This window comes from Chiloscyllium plagiosum, chromosome 22, assembly GCF_004010195.1.
Source record: "Chiloscyllium plagiosum isolate BGI_BamShark_2017 chromosome 22, ASM401019v2, whole genome shotgun sequence".
Taxonomy (NCBI): Eukaryota; Metazoa; Chordata; class Chondrichthyes; order Orectolobiformes; family Hemiscylliidae; genus Chiloscyllium; species Chiloscyllium plagiosum.
The window spans coordinates 30,049,846-30,068,105 of NC_057731.1; the positions used below are offsets into that span (position 1 = coordinate 30,049,846).

Genomic DNA, 18,260 nt, shown 5'->3' on the forward strand with positions numbered 1-18,260 from the left:
CACTGTGTCTTTCAACTCTTTTAAAGGTACAGTACCCCTTACACTTTCAGAAGTTAGGAAAGGTAAACGGAAGCCAATCACATTACAAGATACATTGCACTAAGCCCATTTAACACTTACAATGATATCCTCTCATTCAGTGTTTAAATGCTTTGATTGCTTACATCACTGCCCTATATACTAACTTAAAATCACATAACACTAGGTTATAGTCCAACAGGTTTATTTGGAAGTACAAGCTTTTATTGCGCTGGTCCTTCATCAGGTAGCTAGTGGGGCAGGATCATGGGACACAGAATTTATAGTAAAAGATCAAAGATTTTTAACTTTGTTCACCCCATTCCAACACCGGCACCTCCACATCATGACTATACACTCACTGTCTGTGTTATATGTGTTGTGGACCAAAGCACTATCAGCTACTATCACCAAGCCTCCTTTCTATACTGGGTTTAAGAACCTATTTGGTTAACAGTGGTAGAGGATGTGCCACTAGTGAGTCTCAGTGAGAAGTTGCGTTTTCTTGCATTACTGCATTTGATACAAATTATATGGCTAGTTATACATAATTATTAAGTATTCAGGAACCAGGGATAACAATTCTGACCCCATCAGGCTGACGAGCTTGACTCCACCCAAGACTGTATGACATCATCAGATTGAGTGGAGCCAAATGCAGTCTCCAAAATAGACCCTTCAGAAACATTATATCAGACAACAGGTACCAATCACTCATTAGCACCTCGTATTTTTTCAATTTGAAGTACCATTCAGATTCTTGCATGTACACATCCTTAAGGCGTTATGCTCAGAAATCACTGCACCAAGTACGTACGGGTGTTAAATTGATGAGACTTAAGTCTTTTGGATCCTGGAATGGAAGACAACAAGAGAGTTGGAGATGCAGGTGTAAGATGCCATACATCAAGTGTAGGTCTGTCTGTTTGTCTTCATATTGTGCCCTGAAATAATATCAGTGAACCAAATTATAAAATTTTCAAGTCACACATGCTGCTGAAATTAAGGAGAACTCATCCTGTCTTCCGATCTAGATATAGGGTAACAAAAAGAAGTATCCCTCTCAGAATTCAATTATGCTAGTTACCTCACTCACCCTATCAAACATCAGCTTAGAAACCATTCAGGCTAGCATTAAAGAGTGAGGAAGAGAGCAGTGTTCTCAGTGACTTAGTGACAAATGGAGTATGATCAATAGGATTAATAAGACATAAAGTCAAAGCCAAAGTTGATTGGAAGGTCTACAATGTTACTTCTCATCTGAATAAAATGTTGATCAGCAGCACACAAGATCTGCAATTCCACTTAAAAGAATAATGTTGACACATGCAACAATGCAGGGGCATATTAGACACAGCACTACACAGCACATTACAGAACAGCTAAATTCAATGGGAAGAGTTTCCCATTAGCAAATGTTGCTTCTCAGGATAGTAGTACAGCCATGTCCTCAACAAACTCTCTCTGATTATGCATTTTGTGAGAAAGAAGAGAAATCATAGTGGCCTAACAGTGGCACAAAGAATTCAACTTAAAACACATCTGTCCCTGGACTTAGCAAAGATGTAAGGCCTCCTCGGTTCCAGGATTTATATGTTGAGGTCGCAGCAGCCAGCCGGGTAACATCTAAAAGCACGAGACTGGATTAAGAATTCATTTTCAAATTGCACCAATAAGAAGCTCAGAGCTGGGTTTGAATTGACAATGAAGCTATTATGACATAGAAATACTGCATTCGACTTAGCTTCTGGATTATTTTAGTTATATTAGGTACTATCATCAGGGAGAATAAGTTACTAAATAGAGGTAGAAATTTTGGCGGAGGTCTGTGGAGAAAAAAGATAATATCGTGGTCAAATGGCAAAATTAAGAGGTTTTCAGGAAGAGTATGGCATTAAGTGTCTTTTGGAACAAGCAGTGAATTCTTTCCACATCCAATTTATGCTATGACTGCTCTTCTGACTGATCCTTCTGCTGTTCTTTGTACCTCTGTGATGAAGACTCTTGATCAATCCCTGATTCTAGCACTTTAAGTGTCCTAAAGATGTGCTTAATTATTACTTTGGTAGCTGCACAGAACTGTTTGCACAAATGCTCTAAAGGAATTTTTCCTAATCTAAATTCTAAATAGTTAGCCTATTATTCTCTGACTATATTCTCGAGTTCCAGACACTTCAGCAAGTCTCTCAGTAACTACCATGCCAATTGCTCTCAGAATCTTTTGTGTTTCAGTGTGATGATCTTACATTCTTCTACTCCTGGAGAGTATAGACTTCATATGAGAAACTTCTCATCTGAGGAATCAATCCAGTGAACTATTGTTGTGCCCTTTCTAAGACAGACATAATCTTCCTTAGGTCAGGGAGACAGACATTGTACCAATATATTGGTATTGTAACTTACCAATATGTTACACAATTTCAGCAAGACTCCTTTACTCTGTACTTCAACCTTTATTTGTCTTCCTATATACTGTTGTAACTGCATGTTAACTTTCTGTGACTGATGTGCAAGGACAACCAAAACCCTTTCAGCACCATAATTTATTGACCATTTAAACGAAATATTTTTTTCACTCTTCTTATCAAGTAAATAACCACAGTAGACTAGATTTTAGTAACGCTATGGAGGGGACCCCATTAAGTTCCCACTGCTAAGGCAATGTTACAAATCATGGGAACCTCAGAGGCATTCAAAGTGCCTAACTGAGAGCCACCTCTTGAATAAATTGTGTTTTATAGCTGTTAGAGAGATAGCTGCTGGATTGGAAGATAAATTCTAGTTGCCTCCCTGTGGATTCTTCATTATAGCCATTAATGCAAAGTTGCAGCTGGAATGTGTCACCACCCATGCCTGGCTGGACTTGGAAACATAAGAAAATAATGTAACCTTATCTTCAAAAGTGCCATGGCATTGACCACTTCCCCTCCTTCAAGCTGAAGGCACAACAGTGGCCACCTCTAACTGTAGCCTGAGAGACAGTCAATTTGACAGTCTTCTGAGAGTTCTGGCAGCTCATGGAGGTGGCCTGTCATCCTCAACTGAGGGTAGTTCCAGGGATGCTAAAGTGGCCATGGCTAGTAACATGCCAGCCCAGGACCTAGTAACTGTCAGGTGGGATCGGGTCATATTTTCACTCCCAGGAGTAGGAATTCTCAACTCTTGATTAAATACAGCCCTAAATTATACTCCATCAATCATCCATCACATAATATGTCTATATCTCTCAGCAGAATCTTTGATGGGATTTTAACTTACTAGTTTAGGTGCTAATCTCTGTGAGAGGTTATAAAGGAAAGACACATCAGAGTGTCAGGAACTCGCAGGGTGCATTTAATTTGAATGTAGGCAGGTTGGTTTTTAACCTATGTCTATAGGAAATTGGATACATTTTTAATTATGCATGGGTTTCCCAGACTTTCAGAGTTCACCAGTTGAACAAAGTGAGGGGACATAGGTTTTGATGGGTCTGAGCAACTGACAGGTTGGGAAACTTTTAAATACTGAGATATAACAGATATTCTTTGCCTAAGTGAAGGGCTTTTACTGGTAGGACTTGTATCACAACGTGCTTTCTTACTTCGGAGATGATGTTAAGATTTCAGAGTTCATTTCTACCACCTTGCAGGTTTTTGATTGTGTTCTGCACTTTCTAGCTGTCAGCCTTGTCATGGACATTAAGGAGGTGAATTGGCATATTTTATGGATCTCCTCCTTTGTCCAGAACAGATGTTTACTTTTTAAATTTGTTTCATTTTTTAAATTCCTTTTCTTCTTAAAATAGCCATGGTGTTTTCTCCCAAACACTGTTTGTGAAGCCTGTGATGAAATCCTCCATTTATATCTATTTTTTAAGCTGAGCAAGCTGGCAATCAGTGACTCATAATTAGTATGGAATTGTTCCAAGTGTTGTTGAGCACACAACATAAAATTTGACCCAGCAATAGGGGAAGGAGTTACTGCAAAGTTTTTAAGAGGTCACTTACAACAGTTTTGACAGTCATTGAAGAGGAAAAGTTATGATTAAGTGGAAAGCTTGTGGGAGACAGACAGCTACAAAAGCAGACTCCACATTAGGAGGACTGCAGTTAGCTGTACTGTTGGCAAGCCAGCTGAACAGCACAGATTCCAAGCAGGGGACACAGCGAGGAGTTAAGACCAGCTGGATAACTCTGTATTGTTAGGACTCAAGAAGTTCGAGAAATTACTAGGGAGCTAAGTGTAGGAGTCAGCACTTAGAAGGCAACCTTGGGAGCTGGGAAAGGTGGGAAGGTCACTGGCGTTGTGCTTGGGAAATCAATGTGATGTAATACATAGCTTGCAAGCATTAATACTTCATTGTTGCTAATATAGTTGAAGTTGAAAAGCTCATGAGCAGAGTTTGCTTGTTACAATTGCCTCCTCTCAAAGGCAAGGCTGGCTTGGTGAAGTAAGCTGTCAGTGAAGAGCTAAACTTATGAATAAGTACTGGAATGCAATTTTAGACTCTCTAAGGGGGATTAACTCTAGAAAAGAAAGATGATCAATGAGAAAATCCTCTTAAAATGGAGTTTCAAGGCCAGATCGGCAAAAAGGAAATACTGTGATTACTACAGAAGTTCTGAAATAATACATTAAGTGAGGTTGAGACTAGAGGTAGCCTTTAGCTGAGCCTGGATCTGCTTCTAGGGGAGGTGATGCCTAAGTGGTATTGCCAGTAGATTATTAATCCAGAGACCTGGGTTTGAATCCTGCCGCGACAGATGGTGGAATTTGAATTCAACAATAAATCTGGAATTAAGAATCCAATGATGACCATTGTTTGTCATTAAAACCTATCTGGTTCACTAATCCCCTTTAGGGAAGGAAACTGCCTTCTTACCTGATCTGGCCTACATATGTGACTCCAGACTCACAGCAAGGTAGTTGACTTTTAACTGGTCAATTGGGGATGGGCAAGAAACGCTGGCCTATAATCCCAACAATAAAAAAAAACTGGAACAATGTGAAAAGCTGACTGATGGAAAAATTCAAAGCTGTATACTTAAAGTCATTTAAAAACCAATAGCTTTACTCACGTGACCAGGGCTGAATAAGCAAAAAGCAAAAAACAAAAAACAGTGAGACACAGGAACAGACTCTTCAGCACATCAAGACTACACTGACACAAAATGCCTTTATAAACTAAAAACCTTTTGCCCCGACATGGTCCATGTATATCTATTTTCTGCCTATTTATATATATCTATCAAGGTGCCTCTTAAACGGTGCTTTTCTATCTGTCTTCACCACCTCCTCTGGCAGTGCATTCCAGGCATTTATCACCCTCCATGTAAAAGGAATTGCCTCTCACATCTCCTTTAAGCTTACTTTTACCTTAAACATGAGCCCCCAAACACATTCATTTCAATATTTGATTGATTGATTGATCTATTATTGTCACATGTACCAAGATACAGTGAAAAATCTTGTTTTTCGTGCTTTACAGGCAGATCTTACCATACAAAGTGCATCAGGGTTGCAGAATAGAGTCCAGAATACAGTTAAAGCTGCAGAGAAGGTACAGACACAGCGATTAGAATTAACATTTGACAGGTCCATTCAAAAGTTTGATAACAGCAGCAAAGAATTTTAATCTATTTGTACATGTAAACTACCTTGCAAATCTTCTGCCTGACGGAAGAGGGTGGAAGAAAACATAACTGGGGTGAGAGGATTCTTTGATTATATTGGTTGTTTTTTCCCAAGACAGCAGAAAGTATAAATGGAGTCAATGGATGGAAGGCTGGTTTGAATGATGAACTGGACTGTGTTTATAACTTTCTGTAGTTTCTTGCAGTCTTGAGAAGAGCAGTTGCCATGCCGCACTATGATGCATCCAAATAGGATGCTTTCTATGGTGCATCTATAAAAATTCATAACAGTCCTTGTGGACATACTGAATTTCCTTAGCCTCCTGAGGAAGTAGAGGCGTTGTTGTGCTTTCTTGACTGTCGCGTTGACATGGGTGGAGCAGGACACATTGTTGATGATCATCACTTCCAGGAACTTGACAAGTCTCGACCATCTCCACCTCACACTACTGATGCAGAGAGGGGCATGCCCTCAACTCTGCTTCCTGAAGTCAACAACCAGCTCCTTCATTTCCCTGATGTTAATGGAGACATTGTTGTCTTTACACCATGCCGCTAAGCACGCAATTCTTTCCTGTGTTCTATCTTGTCGTTGTTTGAGGTCTGACCTACAATAGTGGTGTCATTAGCAAACTTGTAAATGGAGTTGTAGTGGAATTTGGCCAACAGCTGTGAATGTATAAGGTGTATAGTAGGGGGCTGAGTACACAGCCTTGCATGGCACCGATGTTGAGGATTATGGTGGAGGAGGTGTTGTCGCCTATTCTTACTCATTGCAGTCTGTGGATCAGGAAATTGAGGATCCAGTTACAGAAAGAGGAGCTGAGACCTATGTCTTGGAATTTAGAGATGATTTTGTTTGAAATTTTGGTGTTGAATGTGGAACTGTAGTAATTACGTAGGAGCCTGACATACATATTCTTGTTATCCAGATGTTCCAGGAAGGAGTGCAGAGCCAGAGAAATGGTGTCTCCTGAGTACCATTGCACCAAATTGCAATGGATCAAGGCAATTTGGTAGGCTGGAGTTGATATTTTTAATCAATCTGTTCAGAGATGTTGTTACTGTTGTTACACACCTGTGGAGCAGGAGGGACTTGAACCTAGGCCTCCTGGCTCAAGACAGCAACACTGCTTCTGCACAGTTTTGAACTAGGGACCATACACACATGAGGAGACTGACATAACAACTAAGCTACTGAAACACATTGCAAATCGGAAAACATGAGAAACGTAGTTGGGCTTGAACTTGCGCAGTGAGACCCCAATAGATTTTGAGTCTATCACTTTAACAACTCAGTCATGATTACAGGGCACAACACAGTAGTTTAACAGCCTAATGAGGAATAAGAGCATTGGCCATTATGAACAGTCTTACAAACAGGCTTTGACATAAAAATCTGATTGTGAGTTAGACACAAATAATGAAACTTTTGTAAGTTTGTTTGACGCTGGAGATGGAATTAAACTGCAATGATGAAACTGGTCAGGAAGCACAGTTTGAGGTGCAGTAAGGAAAAGGTGAGCTATTTTTTAATTATTTGCTCATGGGATGTGGATATTGCTGGGTGGGCCAGCATTTATTGCCTATCCATAATGTCCTGGAGGACAGTTAGGAGTCAGCCACATTGCTGTGGGTCTGATATTACATGTAGGCCAGACCAGGCAAGAATGGCAAGTTTGCCCCCTTAAGTACGTTACAGAACAAGTGTTTCTTTTACAATTGATCATAGTTACATGGTCACCATTAGGCCAGATTTTTATTATAAATTTTTACTGAAATTAAATTTCACCCATTTGCTGTGGTGGAGTCATACTGATTTTAAATTTCACCCATTTGCTATGGTGGAGCGCAAATATCCTGCACCAAGAAAAAAATTGCCTGTGTTTCTGAAATACTTATCTAGTGACATTAACACTATGCCACCACCTCTATCAAAGCCAGAAGGTTCATGCAAAAATTCAAGAAGCTATTGGCAGGTGAATAACATTAATGCTAAGATTTACTAGCCAGACATGGGAGCCAAGGTGTCCAAGTTAAAGCCCCACTTTCTCCAGAGATGTGTAATAACAACTCTGAACAGGTTGATTAGAAAATATCTCAGCCCAAGCCTGAGGGACATTTAACAAAAGGAAGAGCATCTGGCTGCAAAAATAAAAACTCTTGTCAAATAAAAAAAATCAATCTAGTCTTATGCTGTTAGAGAAAGGTGGACACTGCAGTGACTGTCAAGGTAATCACATGCCATAATTTCTTCACCTCCCAGATCCTTCCAAAGATCTGTAACTGCAACCTGTAGACTCTCATAATCTATTGCTCCTAAGTGCAACTTGCAGGTGACCTATACCATGTTTTCCAGTGTCATCACGAAGATCCACTTTTGACGTAGCCAGTCAAAATTAGAGATTTTCTGTTCCATCTGAATTTCCACAGGTACAGAGAATTATACATTTGAGACAGGCCGTGGGGGTTGGGACAATTCTCAGTTCAGCTTACTAATCTTTGGAGGGAATGTCATGAAAGACAGAATTTTAATCGTTAGGAAGCAGAAAGAGGCTGCAGTGGGGTCAGCCGATGTAGTAAGCATTTGGAAGCAGCTACAGGGTCTGCTAGGCACCCAAGTGGGCTGTTTAAAAGGCTCACCTTGGTGGTGTGGGACATCGTCCCAACGAGAATGAAAAAAAATCCTTTTAATATTCAGCCCTCCACACACCCCAGAGATTCCCCATGCTTCATTCATACCACTTTCCATAACTCCTCATCCGCCCCTAATTGTCAAGCCCCCATCCTCGGTTATGACACTCCTACGGTGACAACAGCATATTTTAAAAAATCAAACTTTTAAGACAAATCATTCATTGATAACTTTTTACCTTCACAAATCAAATTATTTTTATTACAGGACAATAAAAATGCCAATCATCCAGACCCTCTAAATGTATCAATAGCAGAAGCTACAGCATTTGAAGCCTCTTAAATCCATGTAAGTAAACATTCTGAAGGTGACAGCAAAACCTGAACAGCCAGAGCTGCCAATCAGACAGGACTTGGGTGTTTCAACACTGTAATGGATGTCTGAATACACAGCAAGTAATATATAACCAGGCTTCAAGGTTGTGGCTAATGATATGAACCCTACGTAATGCCCAAGGACACTATTGGATGTGATTGGAGTCAGGCTTCCAGTCACAAAAATACACTTCAACCTTCTCCTCTGCTTCCTGCCACAAAGCTAATTTTGGATCCAATTTGCCAAATTGCCTGGTATCCCATAGGTTCTTAGTTTCTTAACCAGTTTGTTATTTGAAACCTTATCAAAAGCATTCTGAAGTCTATGTAGATTACATCAACTACAGTACCTTCATATACACACCTAGTCACTGCAACTGGGTCCTACCCTGATGGTGCGTATAAGAGCAATGAGAAACATCTTCCCTTAAAGTTTGTTGGAAAATTAAATCTGAAACTTCAAGAACACATGAGTCACCATCTAGTCTAACGGTCTGTTTACGTCCTGCTGAGGTTTGTCGATAAGCTTCATTTGGAGGTCGCCACTGATGATGTTATCTAGCCAGGTAATTAAACGTCTGGATATCAAACCCACAACTCAGCGAGCAAACCTACACCCTAAACGCTCCACGGTTTACAATAATTCCGTGTTTTGAGTCATCTGCAAACTTAGAAATTGCACCCTGTACACTGTAAGTCATGCAGAATAAGGATCAAGAAAAGCAACAGTCTCAATACCTACTGAATTCAATTCACCTCGCTTCGGCGTCTTTGTCGCCACAACGTTGGGTTTTACCAGTTTGACCGTTATAACGCGTGCTGGCGGAGAGGAGCACGCGGGACACGGTTAGTTGCCAGGCAACTGTCGAGGGAAGCACGTGGCGCCTTGTTTACAAACGACACAGTTGGTGAATGGAAGGTGACAGCTGGCCCAGGCTGGGCAGGGCAAGAGCCGGCACGGAGAGGCGAGGAAGCACTGGCCGTCTCCGCTAAAAGATGTGGTAAAAGTTGAGACCCGTCAGTCTGAGCAACTGCAAAAGAAAAACGCCTGAGCTGTAAGTATCACTCTTTGATTCATTCGGATTATTCCCGTTTCATTTGCAGCTCCACGAGTGATAGGTGACACAGTGTAACGTCAGCGTAAAGGTTTGATGTTATCCAGACTGTTCTAAGATTAAAGGCAGCAGTGGCAGCACACATTTTGAATTTACTACTGGGGAGGACTCCAGTACCATTCCTGTTCGGTCCCCAAGACCCCTACTCGAAGTTATTGTAAGGATTTAACACGTGATTTTTCGGCCGTCTTTTCCCATACGATACATGTGGCCATGTGCTGGGGACTTAAACATAGGACAGCGTGGGTTATTAGAATATTCATATTTATGATCGATATATGTTTTTTTTTAAAAAACCTACTAAAACATTACGTTATTACCATTGAACTTGAATTGGGTCGGGCATATAATTAATTTCACATTTGCGAGTTGATCCATTTCTTAACACTGGATGTTGTTTACGTGGGCTGTAGAATAAATGTGTCTTCCTTGTGGAAACAGCTGTCCTATTTACATGTGCGGACAAACTGACCTTTTGAATTATGCTAAACTATTTTTCCACGTGTTGGTTTTATTCCCTTACGCTGTTGTAAATAGAGCCTTGTGCAGTATCTGCGGCTCGAGTAATAGCGACACGAATGTTGCTTAAAACAGCTCTAACTTTGTTTAAAAATTACTAACGTCTGGGATGTTCAGAGTCTGGCAATTTAGTAAACATCATTGGATTCGTAACTTCCTAAAAATTAAGTCTACCAATTATATTGTCTTTCAGAAGCATCCTAGTGTTTTTATTACTTAATAGCAATCTTATACATTGCAAGTCTGCACAAACACTGATGAGTCTGTTTTGATGGTATGATTGAAGCAGAAATTTTAACCAGCAAAACTCTTCAAGAAGTAATACGGCATCTTTAATATCCATCAGAAACATTCAGACAGCACCTCACTTCGATATTTCATCCAAAGAGCAGTATTTCTAACCATGTAATACTATACTGAAATGTCAGCCTACATAGGTTGAATCTTATCAATCACTGTAAGTTAAATTTAAAGGCAGGTTGAGGTGGGTTGTTTTAGAGTGGTGTGTCAGGTCATCTATTCAGTATTCATGATTTGGAGGTGCCAGTGTTGGACTGGGGTGGACAAAGTTAAAAATCACACAACACCAGGTTATAGTCCAACAGGTTTATTTGAAGGATAGATTGCACCTAAATTGGAAGAACACTAATATACTGGCAGGGAGATTTGCTGGAGTTGCTCGGGAGGATTTAAACCAGTAAGGTGGGGGCGGGGGGGGGGGGGGGGGGGGTAAGGGTTGGGACCCAGGGNTGATAGTGAGGAAAGATTTCAATCTGAGACTGGTACAGTTGAGAACAAAGGCGAGTCAAACAATCAGGGCATGCAGGGACAAAGCAGAGAACAAGGTAAGACTGATAAATTAAACTATTTATTTCAATGCAAGAGGCCTAACAGGGAAGGCAGAGGAACTCAGGGCATGGTTAGGAACATGGGACTGGGATATCATAGCAGTTACAGAAACATGGCTCAGGGATGGACAGGACTGGCAGCTTAATGTTCCAGGATACAAATGCTACAGTAAGGACAGAAAGGGAGGCAAGAGAGGAGGGGAGTGGCGTTTTTGATAAGGGATAGCATTAGAACTGTACTTAGGGAGGATATTCCTAGAAATACATCCAGGGAAGTTATTTGGGTGAAACTGAGAAATAAGAAAGGGATGATCACCTTATTGGGATTGTATTATAGACCCCCTAATAGTCAGAGGGAAATTGAAAAACAAATTTGTAAGGAGATCTCAATTATCTGTAAGAATAATTGGGTGGTTATGGTAGGGGATTTTAACTTTGCACACATAGACTGGGACTGCCATAATGTTAAGCGTTTAGATGGAGAGAAATTTGTTAAGTGTGTGCAAGAAAATTTTGTGATTCAGTATGTGGATGTACCAACTAGAGAAGGTGTAAACGTTGACCTACTCTTGGGAAATAAGGCAAGATAGCTGACTGAGGTGTCAGTGGGGGAGCACTTTGGGGCCAGCGACCAAAATTCTATTAGTTTTAAAATAGTGATGGAAAAGGATAGACCAGATCTAAAAGTTGAAGTTCTAAATTGGAGGAAGGCCAATTTTGATGGTATTAGGCACGACCTTTCAAAAGCTGATTTGGCACAGATGTTTGCAGGTAAAGGGACAGCTGGAAAATGAGAAGCCTTCAGGGATGAGATAACGAGAGTCCAGAGAAAATATATTCCTCTTAGGGTGAAAGGAAAGGCTGGTAGGTATAGGGAGTGCTGGATGACTAAAGAAATTGTGGGCTTGATTAAGAAAAAGAAGGAAGCATATGTCGCTATGGACAGATAGACTGAGTAAATTCTTAGAAGTGTATACAGGCAGTAGGAGTATACTTAAGAGAGAAATCAGGAGGGCAAAAAGAGGACATGAGATACCTTTAGCAAATAGAGTTAAGGAGAATCCAAACGATTTTTACAAATACCTTAAGGGCAAAAGGGTAACTTGGGAGAGAATAGGGCCCCTCAAAGATCAGCAAAGCGGCCTTTGTGTGGAGCTGCAGAAAATGGGGGAGATACTAAATGAGTATTTTGCATCAGTATTTACTATGGAAAAGGACATGGAAGATATAGAATGTAGGGACATAGACAATGACATCTTGAAAAATGTCCATATTACAGAGGAGAAAGTGCTGAATATTTTGAAATGCATAAAGGTAGATAAATCCCCAGCACCTGATCAGATGTACCCGAGAACACTGTGGGAGGCTCGGGAAGTGATTGCTGGGCCTCTTAGTGAGATATTTGTATTATCGATAGTCACAGGTGAGGTGCAGGAAGACTATAGATTGACTAACGTGGTGCCACTATTTAAGAAAGTTGGTAAGAACAAGCCATGAAACAATAGACCGGTGAACCTGACGTCAGTAGTGGGCAAGTTGTTGGATGGAATCCTGAGGGACAGGATGTACATGTATTTGGAAAGGCAAGGACTGATTAGGGATAGTCAACATGGCTTTATGCATGGGAAATCATGTCTCACAAACTTGATTGAGTTTTTTGAAGAAGTAACAAAGAGGATTGATGAGGGCAGCGTGGTAGATGTGATCTATATGGACTTCAGTAAGGCGTTCGACAAGGTTCCCCATGGGAGACTGGTGAGCAAAATTAGATCTCATGGAATACAGGCAGAACTCGCCATTTGGATACAGAACTGGCTGAAAGGTAGAAGACAGAGGATGGTGGTGGAGGGTTGTTTTTTCAGACTGGAGGCCTGTGACCAGTGGGGTGCCACAAGGATCATTGCTAGCTCCACTACTTTTCGTCATTTACATAAATTATTTGGATGTGAGCATAAGTAGACAGTTAGTAAGTTTGCAGATGACACCAAAATTGGAGGTGTAGTAGACAGCAAAGAAGGTTACCTCAGGTTACAATGAGATCTTGATCAAATGGGCTGAGAAGTGGCAGATGGAGTTTAATTTAAATAAATTTATTTAATTTAGAGATGTACAGCATGGAAACAGACCCTTCGGTCCAACTCGTCCATGCCGACCAGATATTCCATATTGGGAAAGCAAATCTTAGCAGGACTTTACACTTAATGGTAAGGTCCTGGGGAATGTTGCTGAACAAAGAGACCTTGGAGTGCAGGTTAATAGCTCCTTGAAAGTGAAGTCGCAGGTAGATAAGATAGTGAAGAAGGTGTTTGGTCTGCTTTCCTTTATTGGTCAGAGTATTGAGTACAGGAGTTGGGAGGTCATGTTGCGGCTGTACAGGACATTGGTTAGGCCACTGTTGGAATATTGCATGCAGTTCTGGTCGCCTTCCTATTGGAAAGATGTTGTGAAACTTGAAAGGGTTCAGAAAAGATTTACAAGGATGCTGTCAGGGTTGGAGGATTTGAGCTATAGGGAGAGGTTGAATAGGATGGGGCTGTTTTCCTTGGAGCATCTGAGGCTGAGGGGTGACCTTATAGAGGTTTATAAAATCATGAGGGGCATGAATAGGATAAATATTCAAAGCGTTTTCACTGGGGTGGGTGAGTGCAGAATTAGAGGCCATAGTTTTAGGGTGAGAGGGGAAAGATATAAAAGAGACCTAAGGGGCAACTTTTCCACTCAGGGTGGTACGTGTATGGAAAGAGCTGCAGAGGAAGTGGTGGAGGCTGGTACATTGCAACATTTAAAAGGAATCTGGATGGGTATATGAATAGGAATGGTTTGGAGGGATATGGGCCAGGTGCTGGCAGGTGGGACTAGATTGGGTTGAGATATCTGGTCGGCATGGACGAGTTGGACCGAAGGGTCTGTTTCCATGCTGTACATCTCTATGACTCTGTGGAGGCACTATCTTTTGAAGCTCTGCTTCTTCGTAAGATGGTTGTGGAACAGAATCATACGATACAGAATGTATCGCAACAGCATTGCAGTGTCATGAAATGTAATATTAAACAAATTTAGCTTGAGTTTTTCATCTTTTAGAGTGATCATGTTAGTTTTGGTTCCTTCATATGTAAATCCCAGAACTTTTTTAAAGTTACATTCTCATGATAGCTTTTAACAATAGATGTCATCACACCTTCAATGCATTATCTGAACTGAGAAGTTAAAGTTTGTCTTTGTCCCAATGTTAGGTCAGACTGATTCTATTTCTAAAGTGGGATATATAGAATTTTACATGGATTTATGCAGTTTTAAGCAAAATAAAATGTAATTCTGCAAGTACAAATTCACCCCACAAACATATGTGTGTGTGTGTATACAGGGGCACCTATTGTTAAAAGCTATCTTGGGAATGTAACTTTAACAAAGTTCTGGGATTTACATATGAAGGAACCAAAACTAACACGATCACTCTAAGAGATAAAAGACTCAAGCTAAGTTTGTTTAATATTACATTTCATGACATTGCAATCCTGTTGCTATAAATTCTGCTTCGTATGATTCTGCTCCACAACCACTTGATGAAGAAGCAGCACTTCAAAAGCTAGTGTCTCCAAATAAGTCTGTTGGACTACAACCTGGTGTTGTGTGATTCTTTAACTTATACAATTAGTGGCATTCAATCAACATTTCGTGGTAGATTGGTCACAGCAGTGGAATCTTTCTAGCAGGTGCAATAATTGTGGTTGTAGAACATGCTGTGGATCCCCTCCAAATGATGTGTTGACAAACTGTTGCAACTCTTATTTTAGTCTTTTTTTCTCATGTCTTCAGAGGACGTCTCCACCTTGAAATGCCTTCACAATCTCCTGATGGGGCTGCTGACAGCACATACTCTTAAACACTCCCTTCTCACCTGCGGTTCCTTACCTCTCAGCCCTATTTCAACAAGGTTCCATGAAACAGCCGTTAGTTAATTGGCCTTCTTCGGGATGAGTACATGGACAATTTTAGATACTGTAGCCATGATCATAAGTCCCAAGGGCTGTCTTATCTGCCTGTTGTTAGTGTTAAGGACAACTTCTCAAGGCTGGAGAGGAACTTAGAGTAAGAGGGGAGAATTTCAATTTATATCGGCATTGATACTCATGACATTCATAGGACTGAAAAGGATGTTTTGCTGAAAGATTTTGGATAGTTTGGTGCTAAACTAAAAAGCAGAACCTCCAAAACAATAATCTTGGGATTATGACCAGAGCCATGGGCAAATTGGCATATGGCAAATAAAATTAAGAGGCTAAACATGTGGTTCAAAGATTGATGTGGGAAAATGGATTTTAATTTATTGGGTTCTGGAACCAGGACTGGAGTACAAGGGAACTGATTCAGTGGGACCAGTGTCTGAGTGAGTCGAATAACTAGGGCTATAGAGATGATTATATACTAATTAGAAGGGGAGGCAGGGTTATGTAAGCTTACACAGCAAAAGCATATGGCACAAAATAACTATCACTAGAGGAAAAATGTACTCGCAAAACTAAGAAGTGAATGGAATAAGCCCTCTGGACCTGATGGGTTGCATCATAGGATTTAAAGGAAATTGTCCTCTACAGAGATAGTGAATGCTCTGGCAGTGATCTTCTGAGAATCCTTGTATTTAAGAAAAGTCTCAGAAGATTGGAGATTGACAATGTCATATATTTAGTCAAAAAGGAAGGGAACAAGGAATAGGTATAGACCAACTAGCTTAATATTTGACATTAGGAAAGAATATTAGATTATTTAAAAGTAAACAATATATTCAGACAGGATCAACATGGCTTTATTCATGAGTATTGCTTAAGGAGGTAGCAAGGACGATAGATATAGAGGAACCAGGTGATGTTAAATATTTCAATCTCCAAAGATATTCAATAAGGTACTGCTAGTAAGGCTCCTTATAAGATCAGAGTCCATGGTATTGGGGTGTAGTATCTTATTTGCACGGGAATGGGATTGAATAACTAAAAGAAGACAGAAAGTTGGGCTAAAGGGAGCATTTTCATGATGACCAACTGTGACTAGTGGAATGCCCAAGAACCAGTGCTGGATCTATAGTTATTTACAATATATACTAATGACTTGGATGGTACAAAAAATAGGTGGGAGGGCAAGTAGTGAGGATGACACAAGGAGTCTACAGAACAATGTAGACAGATCAAGTAAGTGTGCAAAAACTTGGCAGATGGAATAAAATATGTGAAAAACATAAGGTTTAGCACTTTGATAGGATGAATGGAAGAGCTGAACATTATCTATATGAAGACACTGCAGAAAGCTGCAGCTCAGATGAATTTGGGATCCTAATGTATGAATCATAGAAACAAGCATCCAAGTTCATTGGGTAATAGGGATAGCAAATGAATGGACTGTTAGCTTTTATTTCAAAGGGAATGGAATATGAAAGTAGGAAAATCTTTCTAAAATTTATACAAGGCATTAGTCAGACTACACCTAGAGTGCCATGAACAGTCTTGGTCCTTTTATCTAAGGAGAGATTTACTGGCATTGGAGGGAGTCCAGAAAAGGTTCATGAGGTTGTTCCCAGATGTGGAGGGTTTTACTTACAAAGAAAGGTTGGGTAGTTTGGGCATGTATTTATTGGAACAAAAACAGAATGTGCTGGTGAAGCTCAGCAGGTCTGGCCACATCTGTGGGGAGAAAGCTGAGTTAATGTTTTGATCCCACAGTTCTTTGTTTTATTTTACTGTAGTCATTAGAGTTTAGCAGATTGAGGGGCAACCTTATTGAAACATATCAGATTCTAAGGTGGCCTGACAAGCTAGATGCTGAGAGATTGTTTCTGGTTATGGGAAAATGTAGGATTAGAGGGCATAGTCTTCGAATAAGGGGCCACACAGTAAGGACTGAGATGTGGAGGAATTTCTTCTCTCAAAGTAGTGAATCTGTGGAATTCATCGCCCCAGAGAGCTGACAAGCCTGGATCATTAAGTATATTCAATATATTTTTAATTAATAAGAGAATCGAGTATTATGAGGGGGAAAAAAGCAAGAAAGTAGAATTAAGGATTAACAGATCAGCCATGATCTCAATGAATGGCAGAGGAGACTTGATAGGCTAAATGACCTAATTCTTCCTCCACATCTTATAGATTGGGACCCAAAATCTGTTGAGATTCTGATACCAGAGATTCTTTGAAAGCATGAAGCTTTTGTCCATTTTGTGCTCAAAGTCTTGAATATGACCTGAAGATGCAGATTTCTGAAATATCAGTGAGGTTATTTCCACTGGCACATGGTAGTAGCCAATCTCTTTCTCAGCCAAGAATTACAATATTGTTTTCAAAATGATCTACTGTTAAGTTTAAAACGTGGACATTTAATGAGAAGTAAAATTTTGCTTCAACATAATTTTAAGTAAAAATAAACTTTGGATGCATATTATCTTCGAATCATGACACGAAGAGCTTGCATTTGTATAACACCTTTAAGACGTAAAATGCCCAAGGGTGCTTCACAGGAATGTTATCAATTAAATTGATACTGAGCCACAAAGATTGTAGGAAAGCAGACTGAGAAGCAGATTTTATGCAGCTTCTTAAAGAAGGATAGAAAGATAGAGCTGTGCAGAGGTTTAAGAATGACTTAAAAGAGCTTTGGGCTTAGGAACTGAAAGCATTGCCATCATAGAGCCATAGAGATATACAGCATGGAAACAGACCCTTCGGTCCAATCCGTCCGTATGGACAAGATATCCCAACCCAATCCAGTCCCACTTGCCAGCATCCAGCCCATATCCATCCAAACCCTTCCTATCCAATTACCCGTCCAAATGCCTCTTAAATGTTGCAATTGTACCAGCCTCCACCACATCCTCTGGCAGCTCTTTCCATTCACGTACCACCCTCTGCATGAAAAAGTTGCCCCTTTGGTCTCTTTTATATCTTCCCCCTCTCACCCTAAACCTATGCCTTCTAGTTCTGAACTCCCCCACCCTAGGGAAAAGACTTTGTCTATTTATCCTATCCATGCCCCTCATAATTTTGTAAACATCTATAAGGTCACCCCTCAGCCTCCGACGCTCCAGGGAAAACAGCCCCAGCCAGTTCAGCCTCTCCCTATAGCTCAAATCCTCCAACCCTGACAGCATTCTTGTA

General features: G+C 40.4%; 1 protein-coding gene and 1 long non-coding RNA gene across 3 annotated transcripts in view; one reads left to right on the plus strand and one right to left on the minus strand.

Annotated features, from left to right (window-relative positions):
* Window positions 1–844: 844 nt before the first annotated feature.
* LOC122561163 lies at window positions 845–9,456 on the minus strand. The gene is made up of 3 exons (XR_006314934.1): window positions 9,382–9,456; window positions 5,497–5,546; window positions 845–962 (listed from the first exon to the last, which is right to left on the minus strand). It is a non-coding gene; the product is annotated as an uncharacterized LOC122561163 (long non-coding RNA).
* A 107-nt stretch (window positions 9,457–9,563) lies between these two features.
* The window catches only part of si:zfos-911d5.4, a 247,088-nt gene continuing 238,391 nt past the window's right edge, over window positions 9,564–18,260 (plus strand). Inside the window, exon 1 of one of the 2 annotated variants that reach the window (XM_043712663.1) lies at window positions 9,564–9,694. The gene's annotated coding sequence lies outside the window, so the exon portion shown is untranslated. The remainder of the gene's footprint in view (window positions 9,695–18,260) is intronic. The other variant, XM_043712662.1, reaches the window with a different exon arrangement.